Source organism: Macrotis lagotis, chromosome 3 (genome assembly GCF_037893015.1).
Source record: "Macrotis lagotis isolate mMagLag1 chromosome 3, bilby.v1.9.chrom.fasta, whole genome shotgun sequence".
NCBI lineage: Eukaryota > Metazoa > Chordata > Mammalia > Peramelemorphia > Peramelidae > Macrotis > Macrotis lagotis.
Genome location: NC_133660.1, coordinates 86,005,038 through 86,022,219, shown reverse-complemented (window position 1 = coordinate 86,022,219; position 17,182 = coordinate 86,005,038). Strand labels below are relative to the sequence as shown.

General features: G+C 38.1%; 1 protein-coding gene and 1 long non-coding RNA gene across 3 annotated transcripts in view; one reads left to right on the top strand and one right to left on the bottom strand.

Annotated features, from left to right (window-relative positions):
• The window catches only part of LOC141517690 (uncharacterized), a 33,961-nt gene extending 23,570 nt beyond the window's left edge, over positions 1 to 10,391 (bottom strand). Inside the window, exon 1 of the long non-coding RNA XR_012476947.1 lies at positions 10,198 to 10,391. This is a non-coding gene — a long non-coding RNA (uncharacterized LOC141517690). The remainder of the gene's footprint in view (positions 1 to 10,197) is intronic.
• GALNT7 (polypeptide N-acetylgalactosaminyltransferase 7) overlaps positions 1 to 17,182 on the top strand; it is a 195,089-nt gene that overhangs the window by 105,017 nt on the left and 72,890 nt on the right. The window lies entirely within an intron of this gene.

Below are 17,182 nucleotides of genomic sequence, written 5' to 3'. Positions count from 1 at the left end.
AGTCAGGATTAAGTGACTTGCCCAGGTATATGTGTCTTCCTGATTCCAGACTCAGCACTCTATCTACTGTGTCACTTAGCTACCAGTTGATTTTGTACAATTAGTTTTGCATAATTAAATGTAGATGAGAGAGAGAGAGAGAGAGTATTGCATCGCACTACTGTGTTTACTTTTTTCCATTCTAGAAACAGGTCTGGTTTTTGTTTTAAGTTCCTGGATATTTAAGGGCTTTATTTACCTAAGCTGAACATGACCTCTGATCGCTCCCAGGTTATCCTTATTCACATCCATTGTGAAGTTAAGGGAGAAGACATCTGAGCTGACCCCCCACCAAAGTCCCCATAGTGTATCATAGTCACTTCCAGGAATTCAATTTTTGAGAACCATGAGATAATGAACACTTAGTGGGGAATTCATAGGTTCATAGATTTAAAACTCAAAGAAGCCTTTTAGGGGGCAGCTAGGTGGTACAGTGGATAAAGCACTGGCCCTGGAGTCAGGAATACCTGAGTTCAAATTGGATCTCAGATACTTAATAATTACCTAGCTGTGTGACATTGGGCAAGTCACTTAGCCCTATTGCCTTGCAAAAAAAAATAAAAACAAAAAACAAGAAAGAGACCCTTTATAAATCATTTTGTCCAGGGATTCTTAACCTAAACTCTATGGACTTAAAAAAGTTATGTATACATACACATATAGGTATGCATACACATACATACACACACACACACATAAGCTATATTGAAAGTAGGTAGTTTTCTTTATAATCCTATGCATTTTATTTTTTGCATTGAAAAATTTTTTTTTTCTGAGACACATTCCTGAGGCTTCACCAGACTGCGAAAAGAGGTTCATAACACATAGAAAAGGTTAAAAATCTCTTCTCTAGGCAACTCTTATTTTTCAGGGGAGGAACATGAAGTTAAGTGATAATTTGAAGTTAAGTAGAATAAGAAAAGCTAAGAAATAATTTGCCTGAGGTCTTACAAGAAGTCAAAGACACGGAGCCAAAATTTAAACCTTAGTCTTCTGATTCCAAATTCCAGACAAAGACAGAAAGATTTCCTCTGCTTTAAAGTGATTAATTTGCCTTGTTGCTAGTTATTTAGGCAGTCAGTTTTTCTCACATTCCAAAAACTTTGTATATGTAATCTCATTTGTTTTTAAAAGTATTCATGCAAGAAGAAAAAGGACCAGTAACAGAAGACTTGTTTCTGGTCATTTTGGGGGGAAATGGAGAATTTGAACTTCTTCTAGAAGAATGATGAATGTTTTTTAGGTGGGATACATACAACCCATATTCTGCATTTCCACCCCTAACCCTCACCAAGGAAAACTAGAAGAAGAAAGAGAAGTGGAGGACAGAAAAAAGCACAGATAAGCCAGTCCCTCGTAGTGCCCACTACCTCTTTGCCTCCCTTGTGTTTCTGAGTCTCAGAGTGTCTGTCAACAATGAGTGAGAACAGGGAGTCTCTGAGCCCTGAAACTAGGAGGCTGTGTACCTTTTTTCCAGCCTGATAATTCAAGTTCTGGAGAGGTCATTGAATTCCATTAAATGAGGATGAGGGTTTTAGAAAATCATTCCACAGAGCAACTGTTCTGTGGCTAACATGCTCCAAAGTCCTGGGTTTAGGGTTGAAATAAAGCCTTGACTCCTCAATGACCCTCCATTGGAGCTGATGTGAAGTTTGCAGACCTTATAGTTTGTTACTGTTTTTCAGCCAATCCTCCCATTATAAAGTTCATTGGAAACTATCAGCAACTTTACCTTATTGGGAATAATATATTAAATTAAAATGAGGAGTTATGACTCCACTTTATCTCTCGTAAGGATAATTTGGTTTCCTCTAGACAGCAAGTAAGATCATCTAGGTGACTCATTGAATTGAGTGCTAGGTCTGAAGTCAGGAAGATTCATCACCTTCCTTAGGCATTTCCTAGATGTGTGATCCTGGGCAAGTCACTTAACGTTATTTACCTCTGTTCCTCAATCTATAAAATGCTGGAGAAGGAAATGACAAACCACTCCAGACAATAACAACAAGCACCAGGATCCAAATACTTGACTTCTTTTAACTCGCTCTTAGCAGAATGTAGTCAAAAAGCACAACTATGACTTTAGTCATAGCAATTCTATTTCTTCTAGAGGCAACATCTACAATTTCCAAGAGAAAATGAGAGATAATTTTTTACTGAACTCCCTTACTTTACTCCCAGCACCATCTTAGACCAGCACTGTCTTGGGACCTTTAGCTAGTCCTGCACTGCCTTATCCAGTCAGGGTCTTGTAAGACCCCTGGGGGAAGAGAAGAACAAGGCCTTTAAAGAGGAGGAAGGGATCAGTCTAGAGGGTAAGGGTTTTTTTGAGGGGAAGAACTAGAATCTATCAGCCAATAGTATTATCTACTATGTGCTAAGTATTGATACAGTAGCAATTATATCAATAGAATGAAATGATCTTTGACTTTAAAAAGCTTAAATTCTACTTGCCCAAGCATGTGTATGTAGATAAAATAAATGCAAGATAACTGTGGGGTGAGGTCATATCAAATAGAGGATCAGGAAATGCTTCATGTAGCATGTAACATTGGAGTTGAATCTTCAGGATAACCAGAAATTCCCAGAAACAAAGACGGGGAGAGAATATATGAAATGCCAGGCATGGGAGATGACCAATGCAAGAAGGAAATGGGAAATGGAGTGTCTGTAGGAGTTACCATAAGAAGGCCAGACTGACTGGACCATAGAGTGTTTATAAAATAAGATGGTATGCTGAGGTTATAAAGATGATTTTGACCATGTTGGAAGAGCTTTCAGTGCCTAATGGAGACTTTTTGATCTAAAAAGTCATTGGGAACCAATGAGCAGCATGGCAGCCCTGTGCTGTGTGAAGAATAAATGAGAGTGGGGGAAAGAGAACAGGGAGACTCATTAGACGGAAGGAAGTTAAAATGCCATTCTATGAATGAAGTAAAATGTCTTCCATTCTAAGTATGGTGGACCCAGAGATGAAATAACCTGAAGACTCCTATGAGCCCTCTTTCTCTGAGCTAATTAATTAGCAGCAGTTCTGAGAAGGAGCTGTCCAAGGTCAGGGTGACATTTGAAAGCCAAACAAACTATCCAGTTGGATCAAATATTTTCTTAGGCAGAGACAGAAATACAAATATTTGCTTCTGCAGCCTCTTGAGTCCTCTTGTAAATAAGTTCCTTTTCTCTTGCTGAGCAATGTAAACTGGAGGTGACAAAGTGAGTATAATATGGTGCCAACAAAAGATGGATCTTGTTGAGTTCTGAGATGGTTGAGATGATTGTGATCTAACATGAGCTTAGCCTCAAAGCTGAAGGTGCAACATGCAGGAAACCAATGAAGGGACCATAGATTTAGGGCCAGAATGGTCCTTGGAGATTATCGGGGTCAACCACCTTATTTTATAAATGTGGAAACAGACCCAAAGAGGTTCCATAGCCTGTCCAGTATTCCCAGGACCATAGATTTAAAGCTGGAAGGGTCATGAAAAGTCATCCCATCTAACGCCTCTTTTTTAACTATGAAGAAACCGAACCCCAGAGCATCATTCAGTAAGTGGCAGAGTCAAGGTCTCAACCCAGGTCCTGCCACTCTATATCTGGCCCAGTTTTCCCCTGTGTAATTAATTCACTGTAGTATTTAATGACCCTAAGAAGCAACTCCATTCAGCATATCATTGGCAACCAGATTTTTTTCCAACTCTTTCAGAGCCAAGAGGAGAACCTGAGCACTGTAATATATCCACCACGTGAGTGGATGATTACATTTCTCATAATCCAGTGAGAGACACCAAAGTAGAAAAACTTATTTTAATTTGAATGCTGCCTTTTTAATCAAAAAAGAAAATATGCAAACAATTCTGCTGAGGTTCCCATAAGAAGATCAGGGCATCAAGGGAAAAGTGCCGCAGAGAATGATTAGAAACCTGAAGTTACAAGTTTCTTAAAACCCTAGAGGTGTAAACACTGTCATTTCCAAGAAAAGAGTTGTAAAGTCTTCACTAAAAGAGAATGCAAATTACCCTCTGCCTCATTTTCTATGAGGCATGAGCTCCCTCCAGAGCCTGAAAAATCAGAACGGTGTACTTCCTGCCATGGCTCCTCATCCAAATATAAATACAAGAAGATACTTAATACCGAATCTCTTCTCTGTAGAGAGTGAGGGAACATGAGTACTCAAGGCTCCCTTCTAAAGAGTCTTGGGTGAGTTGATGTAAATCAAAATTGCTCAGTCAAATCACATCAGGTGCTTTAAAAAAAAATTTCCAAATACAAAGGAATGGATGGGGTTTTTTTGCATTAACCTCATATCCAACTAAATTTAATTCTTGAAGACCTTTTTGGGGTATCATACATATAGTCACCTACAAATTACTGAAATTTTAATTTCATTAAATGTTCAAGGAAATAAAAAACTGTATTTTCATTTTGCTAAATCTCAAAGGAAAGTGTGGCATAGTTGATAAAGTTAACCTCAAAGCTCAAGTCCCAGCTTTGATATTTGGTGATCAAATGGCCCTGGGCTTCCAAGCAAGTCTAAGACTTTGTTACAGATAAGTTTCTAATCTTCTTTGATAAAAGGCGTTTCCACACCAGGATGAAATTATTGTTCGGGAAGAAAATAAAGACCTTAAAAATCCAAATGATTTTTTTTTGCATGTGCATCATTTCAGTAAGTCCCAAAATAAAAATTCTAAAGTAGTAGTACGATAGACTTCAAGCAGTTTCAGTCACGTGAACTCTCCTGTAGTACATTCAGTATAAATATGTAGAATATTTGCTTTTTTTATGAGAATTGGGAGTTTTAAGATGGAGAGGACAGTTCCTGCCCTTATATAACTTACATTCTAATGGGGGAAGGCAGCACCTAAAAGGAAACTGAAAAGAGGGGGAAAAAGTCTGGAGAGACAAGCACAGCTTTGTGTGTGTGTGTGTGTGTGTGTGTGTGTGTGTGTGTGTGTGTGTGTGTGTGTGTGTGTTTTCCATCTAGCTGATTCCTTTATTAAGCCAGGGGAGCAGAGTTGGGTAGGAAGGAATAGATGCTGAATACTGAATTTTTCCCTAGGTCAGAGAAAAATAGACCTGAGCAAGCAAGCACATTCCTTACAATGCAAATTCTGAGAAGAACTGGCTAATCAGAATGAGAAGCTACAGGGCCAACTACTTTTCTAGGATGAGAAGACTTGCCAGGTCACGGTGGTGAAAGAATTCTGGAGAGCAGAGCCTAGAGAGAAGTAAAGGACCAAAGCTGGCCTGGGCATTTTCTTTAAAATGAAGGTTTCTTATTTTTTGAGTTTTTTCTTACTTTTTTGTTTTTGTTTTTGCAGGGGTTAAATGACTTGCCCAGGATCACACATCTAGGTAATTATTAAGTGTCTAAGGTCATATTTGAACTCAGGTCTTCCTGATTCCAGGGCTGGTTCTCTATCAACTGTTCCACCTAGCTGCCCTATTTTTTAGCTTCAACAGAACTTTAAGTATTTCAGGGAAGTTTGGGGATCCTATAAGCAAGATAATTTAGAATATTCCCTATGGATAAATTAATAGTTCTCCAGTGCTTGAGGACCAGTCTAAATGGAGAGAGCATCATTGCCAGGGCAGTGTCCACTAAATATAGAACATTAGGGCCTGGAGAATCATAGACCTGCATATACACCGATTCAGTAGAAATCTGCATCCTCAGTCATGAATTTGCTAAGTCTTTTGGTGGTCAGAAAGAGTCAGAAAGCTGTGAAAACAAAACAAAGGTAGTAGAATAAATACCAGAATTACTATTGAGTAAGTCTTGAATAAATATAAGGGGCTATCGATTTATTTAGTTTAACTACAAATTATCAAAAATATAGGGCCAAGGTGGCACAGTGGATAGAGCACCAGCCCTGGATTCAGGAGGACCCAAGTTCAAATCCAGCCTCAGACACTTAATAATTGCCTAGCCGTGTGACTTTAGGTAAGTCACTCTTAAATCCATTGCCTTAAAATATAATATATATATATATATATATATAGCTAAATATATATATATATATATATGTATATGGAGGGAGAGAGAGAGAGAGAGAGAGAGAGAGAGAGTGTCAGAGAGTCAAGAGTCCCATTGTTGAAAAGTACCAAGATGGGGAAGTCTTTTTAGGATCACATTGTCAGTTGATAAGCAAAAGTCATGGAACCCACCAGTGATGAGCAAAGGGTGAGAGGTAAGCATCTATAACACTGGAGAATGATGGAGCAACAAACCAGAACAACCAAGTAATAATCACAGTGCTGGAGGAAATGGGAATAGCTGTTGTTGATGGAGGTGACCTGCAAAGTTGTGGACATCAAGAGCATAAGACTCTACATTTGGTTTATCCACATGAGCCCTGTGCAGTGATGACTAGAGCTTTTACCCCTAAGATTGAATGACCATGCAAGGCTGTTCATTCTCTCCACTCCTCTTTATTTTCTCAGTAGAATCACCAGAGGTGCTGTGAGATATGATCTCAAATTACAGACCACCAAAACTAATAATGTTTAACGTGATTAATCTGTTTTCAGGTGCAAAAGTTGTTATTTATGTTGATCTTCAATACTTTGCCTAACACACAGTAATAGTGTTAGTAATTAATAATAGCACTTCTAGTACTTATAATAATTATTATTAATAATAATAAATGCTTTTTGAGTGATTGATACAAGAAGTGGAGATTTATATAGATATATTCTATTTGCCAGCAAGCCATAGCCTAAGAGTTAATAACAGTTTAATGTCACAGTATTTTATCCTAACCTGTTCAGTCACAAGGTAACAAGATTTTGTAGACTATTGGGAATAAATACAACTTCCTTAATCTTCACATTAGGGGCGGCTAGGTGGCGCAGTGGATAGAGCACTGGCCTTGGAGTCAGGAGTACCTGAGTTCAAATCCGGCCTCAGACACTTAATAATTACCTAGCCGTGTGGCCTTGGGCAAGCCACTTAACTAAACCCTTGCCTTGCAAAGAAAAAACAACTAAAAAATTAATCTTCACATTGCTCAAGAACAGTTATGCAAAATTGTTTTTCCTAGAGCTGTTACTAAGTTGGGGTGGTTGAGACTTTGTCTCAGAGCATTCAAATTTAGAATACTCTGAAAAAAAATTTTGTTTTATCATGTAGAAACAGCTGACCTTAGGAAGAATAATATAAATGAAAAATCCCCAGATGTCAAATTTCTACCCTGGTAGCCTTCAGGTCACCTCTCATTCTTTGTATAAAAGCTGCTGTACCACTGCCTTCTCATAGGAGAAAGGGAGTGTTTCCTAGGTCCTCTGCTTGTGAAAAACATCTCCCTCAGGACCTTGTATTCCAAATATCCCTAATCTATTTTTTTATATTTTATTTATTTATTTTTCCAACTATCCCTATATATCTCTATTTTTTTTTTTTTTTTTTTTTTAGGTTTTTACAAGGCAATGGGGCTAGGTGGCTTGCCCAAGGCCACACGGCTAGGTAATTATTAAGTGTCTGAGGCTGGATTTGAACTCAGGTACTCTCCAGGGCCAGTGCTGTATCCACTGCGCAACCTAGCTGCCCCTATATCCCTATTCTCACCAACCCTCTACTCTTCTGGTCCCAGACACTAGAGTGATGATTGCAACTTTGATTTTTATCAAATTTTTAAAGACTTGTTATATTGGGCAACTCTCCTAACAAATCTCATGGAAAAGACTCATAATAAAAATGCTTGTCACTCAGAATTTTATTTCTCTTCCAAATTATACCATTGGAGCTACCCAGACCTCATTATCTAATCAACAGAATTAAAGAGACCGCTTTATCTTGGGCAAAACAAAGGATGTATTCAAATGACTGAGTAGTACCAAAGCTGAGTGGTGGAATTGTACCCAAAAATAGCTGAAACAGTTTAATTATTCCTCCGCACAGCATAAATAAGATATGATGATGATAATAGCTGTACACATTTATGTACTAGTACTTTCCAGTTTAGAAAGTTCTTTATCCTGTGATATAGGAGTGTATTATCCCCATTTTATTTTTTTATTTTTTGAGGCAATGGGATTAAGTGATTCCAAGACCATAGAGGTAATAAGTATCTAGTATCTAGTAGTAAGTATCTAGTGTCTGAGACTGGATTTGAACTCAGTTCCTCGTGACTCCAGGGCCAGTGCTCTATTCTCTTTTCCACCTAGCTGCTCCATCCCCATTTTATGGATAAGGAAACTGAAGCACCATAGAGAGACTGTGGCTTGGAATCAGTTATATAGAGTAAGTGGCAGAACTGGAATTTGACTCTGGGTCAAATGCTCTTAAACTATATGAGACTGCTTCTATAAAATGAAATATTGCAGTATATATATTGGATTGCATGCTGGGCTTATAATCAGGAATATTCTAATACAGTCAGATTCAGTCACAGATACTTATTAGCTGTGGGACCCAGGGCAAATCATTTAACTACTATTTATCTGCTTTCTAAGCTGCAAAATGGGAATACGTAATAAGACCTATCTCACAGGGTTGTTGTAATATGAAAAATTACATATAAATTGCACATATAAATATAAATAATATAAAATATTATACATATGAATAAGGTTCTAATAAATCCTTATTTCCTTTCCCTCTTCCATATTCTCATTTCTATTATGAAACAAGAAATTGATGGAATGCTTAAAGCTGTAGTCTATAATTTGTTTTTTCTTAAGGAACTTAAATTTGATTGAATAAGTATAAGGCACAGTAAGGTGTCATAGAGACAAGACTTCCAGATTGAGCATCCTTGGAAGAATAGAGGAGGAAGAGAACATTTTTACCAGATTTCACAGAGGAGGAGGCATCCAAGTTGGGTCTTAAAGGGAGAGGGGATTCTGAAGGTAGAGATTGCATCTGAGGCATAGGAGATGGCCTGTGTAAAAGCATCAAGCTTGATGTAAGAAGAAGCTTCTTAACAATTATGGTGTCCAAAGACAGAATGGGTTGTGAGTTCCCATTCTTCGGACATCACCTAGTGGAGACTAGAAGACAACCTGACACAGGTGATGGGAGAGTCTTGTATTAAATGTCCTCATTATTCCTGCCAACTCTTAAGATTCTGTGATTCTTTCTCTCTATACTATAGACTGTTTCCCTGCTTTCTTATTCCCAGGGCTGAAGAAACAAGAAGGCAGGAAACAATAATACTGGGAAAGGAAGCATGAAAGGTTGAGCATAGATAGGTTTTTGTCTCCATAAGTAAGGACACCTGGACAATTGTGATAGATTTGGAAGGTGATAGATGCCAAATGTACTTTCCACTTCATAGATTTGGAGGTGGCAGCTGTGGTGTGATGGACAGAGAGCTGACCTGGGATCCAGGTAGACTCCGCTACATATTATTTATGTGATTCTGGGCAAGTCACTCAACCTCTCCATGAATTCTCTAAGCCTTTTCTCTATGACTCTGAAAGTTATAGAGAAGGTGCTGATTTATATCAATGAAGAGAGCTTCCTCACCTTGGTGTTCCCTGTATCAGTCAAGTCCACTCTCTATCCCTTTATAGGATTATGAATTTTTTGGTAAAAATCACTTATACATTTTAATTGCTAAAAGAGTAATACCCCTGTCTTCTGAATTATAGATTCATTATTCTATGCATGTTGCTGCTTAGTCGTTTTTTTTCAATTGTGTCCAACTCTTTGTGACTCCATTGGGGATTTTCTTGGCAAAGATACTGGAGTAGTTTACCATTTCTTCTCCAGTTCATTTTACAGATGAGGAAACTGAGGCAAACGGGGTTACGTGACTTATCCAAGGTCAGACTTGAACTCAGGAAGATGAGTCTTCTTGATTCCATCAACCTGCCATAGTCTATACATTATAGAATCTTATTTATGTTGCTTTCTAAGAAACAGAAATAATCTGGAATGATTAGAAAAGACCAAACACGAAAATAAAAACACATTCACTTGATTAAATCATATGTATCCGCAAGGAATTGCCCTGTATCTACTCTCCCTTTGCCAAACTCCTGAGAAAATTCATCCACACTGACTTCACTTTATCACCTCCTACTCACTCCTCAACCCCCTATAGTCTAACTTTCAACCACACTACTCTCCTGAAGCTGCTGTTTCCAAGGTTACCACAATTTCTTTACTGCTAAATCCTATGGCTTTTTCTCAGTCTCTTGCGGCTTGCCCACCTGGATACTTGGCAGAGTTGTTGCTCACCCCCTTCTTTTCCTAGCTGGACATTCTTCCCTTGACTTCTGCAATGCTCTCTCTGGTTCTTCTGCCACTTCTCTGACCTTAATTTCCTCTTCTGAATCACCTTCCACTCTCCATTTATGGGTGGATATCCTACTGGGCTTTGTCTCAGCATCTCTTCTTTTCTCTGTCTTCTCTACCTTTGTATTCTTATCAGTTGCCATGGATTCAGTTATTACCGTTATGCAGAGGAATCCTGAATCGGTATATCTCTTAGATAACATGAGAAACCTTATTCTCTCTCTCTTAAACTCCAGTCCCACATATTCCCTACTACTTGCTAGATTTCTCTGCCCAGATGTCCCATTGGCATCTTAAACTCAAGATGTAAAAAATAGAACTGATTATTTTTCTCCCCCCACAACCTGTCCCTCCTCCAACCTGTCCCTCCTCCAACCGTTCTTATTTCTGCCAAGGTGCCATCTTCCTTTTGACTTGGTCATGTAACCTTGAAGTCAACCTCAACTCTTCCTTCTCCCTACATCCAACCATTTTAGAGGTCTTGTTGATTCTACTTCCACAACATCTTGCAACCACTGTTCTGGTTCTCATGGACTTCAGGACTCTTTTATTAGCCTCTCCTCTCCAATCCATCCTTTGCTCAGCTGCCAAAACAGTCATCTACAAGAATAAGTCTGTCAGTATTATTCCTTAAGAATTTTCTATGTCTTCTTTTTTTTAAATCTTTTTAAAAAATTTATTAAGGTTGTGAGGTTAAGTGATTTGCTCAAGGTCACACAGAGAGGCAGTTATGAAGTGCCTGATGTGGGATTTGAACTCAGGTCCTCCTGACTCCAGGGCCAGAATTCTATCCACTGCACCACCTAGCTGCCCCTCTTCCATGCCTTCTTATTGCCTTTAAGAAAAATACTGAAAATTCTTTAGCCTTGCATTTAAATATCTCCAAAACCCATCTCCAAGCTATTTTTCTGCTCTTATTTGAAGCTACTGCCCTTTTTGCCTTGTAGACTCCAGCCAAATTGTTTGCTAAATTTAAAATTCCATCCTCCATCTGAAGACCTATTTCCTCTTGCCTGGAGTGTTCTTCTTCATCATTGCCACCTCTCAGGATGCTTTTCTTTAAGATACAACTCAGTTCAGTTGTCTTCTCTTATGAGAAGACTTCTAATACCCTTTAGTTCTAGATTATCTTATATTTACTTATCTGCATGCTTAATACATTAACAAAATGTAAGCTCTTAGAGACTAAAGCCATTTTTATTTTTCATTCAATTTTAAATTTAATTTAATAATTTAATGAACTGTAATTTTTAAATTAATAATATTAATTTAATTTTAATATTACTTATCAGCATACTTATTACACACAAATGTAAGCTCTCAGAGAGCTGAGAATTTTCATTTTTTAATTTGTATCTCTGTCTAAAATTAATTTCCATAATAGGTGCTAAGTTTCTGCTTGTTGAGTGAATGAATAATGACTAATATACAAACACAAAATAAATTTTTAAAAATTACCTCCTTTATTCTTGCCTCTCATTTAACCTTCTTATCAATTTTATTTGAACAAGCTTCACTTCTATCAAATATTTCAAATAAGGTATCTATGTTTATGGGTTAGAGCTAAAGTCATATAATTTCCCTGTAAGAATCTTGCTTATGATCTACGAAGTACAAGTAAGAACTGTTGAGAGAGAGAGAGAGAGAGGGTTTGAAAAGGGCCTCAGAAGAAAAAAAAAGGGAGGGCCTCAGCTAAGATTTCTCTGTCTCACTTACCCCCCCACACCCCAAGAAAACTGTTCAGCCTTTGGCCAAATTGGTTTCTTTGAGCTTTGTTGGGCAGGTCCTTGCGCTTGTGAAGGTTTCATCTTGGGGTCCTCATTGATGGAACTTATCAGAATATGTGCTTTGTTCCTCATTAGTTACCTCCACAGCATAAAGAGACCCTTATTAGAGGTTAAACTTTCAAATATCTTCTGTCTTATGCAAACTGGATAATAAAAGCCATCAAAGTGTAGAAGGCTCACCTAAGGAACTGAGGATTATCAGAGTGGGGTAGATAAGACTTAGTGGGGTGAGGTGGGGGGGGAGGATGGGGGAGGGATGACAGCTGACCTCAGGAATTTCAAGGGCTGTCACAAGGAAAGAGATTTGAGCTTGTTCTGTTTAGCCCCAGATCCAGGAACAATGGGTATGTTGCAAAGAGGGATATTAAGATTTAGTATCAGGAAGATTTCAGGACATTATGAATTGATGGTCTTTGGGCGGAGACTGGATAGTTGGTTGTAGGGGAGAATTTTGATACTAAGGGCAACCCCTTGCTTTTTCAACCTTTATAAATATCAGGTCTTAATTTCCTTTTTTCTTTTTCCTGAGCACAGTGTTTGGACATCAGAGACAATTAATAAATGGTGATTGAGCGAATGAATAAAATTCACCAAAGGGATAGAACCAAAACTAACAATCAGCTGATAATTAGGGCCTAATAAGTGAATGAGCCAAAACAGAGAAAACCCAGCCAGGGATGCAAACAACCCTTTTAGGAGCAGAAACTATAGAAATTTACGGGAAGGGTGACAGAGAAAACAAAAATGTTAAAATAACATCTCAGGTAGATAGATGTCCTTGTTCCTCTGAAGTACTCTGAAGTACTCAGAGTGAGAGTGTTACTTGCAAAGCCTGGAAAATGCCAAAAGAATATAAAATCAATGCATGGAGGCATCTTAAGTCTAGGGGAGGACATGTTACAAGAACATTTTTTTTTAAAGCCTTCTCAATTAGGAAACACTGTGACATGAAGAAAGTCCTAATGGACATGGAAGTGACTCAGTGGATAGAGCACTAGACCTGAGTACAAATTAGCCTCAAATACTTACTACCTGTGTCTGCCTTGGTTTCTTCATTTGTAAAAGTGAGGATAAAAGCAGCACCTTTATCACAGGGTTGTAATGAGAATCACGGTGCTTAGCAAGGTGTCTGGTTCATATTATATGCTATATAAATGCTAATTTATTATTAGTATCATTATTCATTGATCTGTTTGTTTATTCTAAGTGACTCTGGTTCTTTGTGCTACCACTTGGGGTTTTCTTGACAAAGCTACTGGAGTGGTTTGCCATTTCCCTGTCCAGCTCATTTTACAGAGGAGGAAACTGAGGCAAACAGGGGTAAGTAACTTGCCCAAAGTTACACAGCTAATAAGTTACAAATTTGAACTCAAATCCTCCTGGGTCAGCACTCTAACCACTTCTTCATTTAGTTGCCTTATCATTATTATTATTATTATTAATTATTATTAATTCCAAATATATCCCCTTTTTCACTCAAATGAGCATGAGTTTTTTAGCTGCATTATCTCACTTAGTTTTTCACAACAGCCCCATGAGGAAGATAACATAGGTATCTTCACAACAACCCTGTGAGAAAGGTAATAGAAGTCTTATCCTCATTTTACAGAAGGGAAAATTGAAAATCTGAAAGCTGAAGAGTTTTGCTATGTGGTTTTGCAGGCAATAAATCCAGAGGTTTCTCTTTACTCTGTGTCTAATGTTATTTCCTCTATATCACACCCTCACTAAGATACAGTGCCTGCCCTCATGGAAGTTATAGGATAGAGGTGGTGGGGAGAAGGGGATAAGAATACATAAAAAAAAAAAACTCCAGTGGCAAGTTAAGCTTGATAAATATATAGAGATAAGCCTAGGAGATGAAAACAATTTTGGTTTTATGTTAGGGCATCATCCCAGGGGTTCCTCATCAGGCCTTATAGATCTGAATGTTGACAATAATGATATTCTGAAATGAGCATCTCTGATATTAGGATCTTTTATAGTTCGGGAAGAAGCACTGCTTTCTTTAACAAGTAATGGTTCCATTGCCTCTGGTTAGTCTGCTTCAACTTCCAGAACTATTTCAGAATTGTAGCATGTATATTTCCCACTAAATACTCCATTTGATATGTCTCCAGTCCATAAGTCTTGAGCCACTTAAATATCCTAGGATTTAAAGCTGGCAAGGACCTTAGGACTCATCGATTACAACCCCTTCATTTTATAGAGGAGGAAACTTAGCCTTTAATCAAGTGAGAGTCGTTGAAATGGTTTCCCACAAAATCTGCTCCATATTAAATCCAGTAAATCTCTGGTAATGAGAGCAGACAGAGAGGAGAGGGAAAGAAGCTGTCGCCATAGCCAAAAGAAAAAAAAATCACTTTATTTTGCACCTTTCTTTACTCTGTGGAGGTCAGACCCTAGGCAGGGTTTGAATTTTTGTTGAAAGGACTGCAGAATCAGCCAAGAGATGCTCTACAAAGAAACAACAACCTCCCCCAGACATCAGCAACCTCCCTGCTCTTGTAGGGGAGAACCTCCTTGAAAAAGAAAGCTTTTAAATGGCAAATCAGCAGCAATAGTTGAAGCTATTTCAATAATAAAGGGGAAAAATGCAATTAACCTTTTGTGATTGACATGCAAAGTATGATAAGCCCTGTTGTCTTGGCAACAGGAACAACTTTTATTTTCTTGTAAAAGGTCAAATGATTAAAATTTTCAATGCTTATTATTTAAGAAAAAAAATTTGAACCACTCAATGAACTTAGCTTCTAAATTTAGGGTACTATGTTAAGTTTATCCTCTACCCCCCACCCCCTTCCAAGAGTTAAGTGTCCTTTTGGTAACTGGGCTAGTGACAATGGCTTATTCAGATGATTGTGGATTGGTCTGTTCTATCAGAGCTCCAGACTGGGCAATGGACTCAGTGAGCTGGAACAGATTCCAAAAATACTAGTTCCATCTAATCAGGACCTTTTGGAAATTGTCCTTCATTCTCGAAGAGGACCATGACATCACAGGAGGTGATGTCACGACAAGCACATAAGTTAGATTTGATTGAAGGGGGTGTTGTGCTAAGTTACCAGCCTCACTTTCTCTCTAGAGAAAGTCCAGTGGCCAGATGTGAATCACGATGACTGGAGATGGCCCTGAATGGGAGGCAATCAGGGTGAAGTGACTTGCCCAAGGTCACACAGCTCTAGTAAGGGTCAAGTGTCCAACAGAAAATACAGGCTATCCAATTTTTAAAGATCTCTGTGTCTTTCTCTCAAAGGGAATTTCTGTGGTTCCTACTTTGTGAACTCAGCACTATACTAATAAGGACTTTTAATAAATATTACGTCATTTGATCCCTACAACAGCCCAGTAAGGTAACCTTGCAATAGAGGAAACTGAGGCAAACAGAAATTAACTAATCACATAGTTAACTAATCACTAACTAATCACTGGATTGAAATTCAAGTCTTCCTGACTCCAGGGACAGTGTAATTTCTTAATCCATTTAGCTATTATATAACCCTCATTTTATGGGTAGTTTTTCTCTATACTTATGTTGTGAGTGAATTATCATTATTTGATTTTATTTGCCCCATTTCTTCCTTTTCCTGTAGATTTGGGCAGGTAAGGGAGGGAGGATGAGAAGTTAAGAGACTTAGCCAGGGACACAAGGCTAATTTGTCAGAAGTCAGATTTGAAGGTAGAGAAGTAAAGGATAGATTGTCTTGGGACGATACTTGAGGTAGAGCGAACATTGAGACATCTATGGAGATAGTCCAGGTAAGAAGTGATAAGGGCTATACCAGGCTGGTAGCTGTAAGAGTGTAAAGAAGGGTAAATAGAAAAAAGAAATGTCTCAAGGTTAAAACAGCAAGATTTGATGGTAGTTGGGTACAAGGAGCGAGGAATTGAGGTTTTGTGAGTTTGTGTGGCAGCTCAATGACTCTGAAGTTCCCCTGACTCCTGAATTCAGATACAGCCCTCAGATGCTTACTAATTGTAGGACCCTGGACAAGCCACTTGACTCCAATTGCCCCCAAAATAAGAAAAGAAAAAAAAAAGATTGTAAGCCTGGGTGATTGGGAGAACGGTCCTTGAGTATCATGAAAGTCAGAAGAGGCAAGGGTTCCTACTCTGTCTAAGATGTTCAAAAGAAGAAGTGCAACTGGATAGACATAAAGACTGTCAGGGACACCTTTCAAATATTCTCATGATCTTATGGAGATAAGATAAGCGGCTATCATCTTCTTTGACCAAAGGTCTTTTTTTTTTTTTTTTTTTTTTTACTTTTTGGGTCAGTTTTGCACCTTACATTTCTTTGGATCTTTATCTTTCATTTTATAATCATCTCTTGAGATATCTTGAAAATGGACCCCCAAATCCTTTTTTGCACCAGTAGTTCCTAGCAGTTTGATGTTTATATCATCTTCTTTGACCAAAGTCCTATTTTTTTAATTTATATATACCACTTCTGAGTGTCTGTTTTCATTGTTGAAGGAAATACTCAATTTTAGTTAGATTAAAATGAAATGAAATGAAAATGAAGATATTTTTTCATTCCCATCCAAAGTCACAGGACCCTCTTGAATCTTTTCACAGCCTCTTAAGGTGCATGGACCCCTGGTTAAAACCCCTTGCTTTAGAATTCCATCATCTCCAGCAGTTATTTTCCTGGTGGGTATGTTTCCTTACATTCACTGGTGAGTGCTTCCAGAGATGACTAAGTGTCTCTGCAGAGGATGTTTCCTGTTGCCTTTGGGTATGTGTTGAAAACAAATCTTCCAGCTTTTATTTTCTCTTCAAGGAGAACCTGTGAACCATTTACTCTTCCATTTACTCTTCCATTCAACATCTTTATGTCTTTAGATTTCATTTACAGGGAAAACGTCAGTATAAATCTGTAACAGCTCCTATAGCAATGTGTCAGTTGGACAAAAATCACAGGTTAAAAGAATCAACAACTGAACACGGGATATAGTTTAAGAACCGTGATTCTTGCCATCCTTTGCACTTATTTTCCTCTGCGCAATCACTGAAGCAGCAAAAGGGAGTAGCTTATATAACTGACGGTGTGTGTGTGTGTGTGTGTGTGTGTGTGTGTATGTATGTATGTATGTATGTATACGTATATATA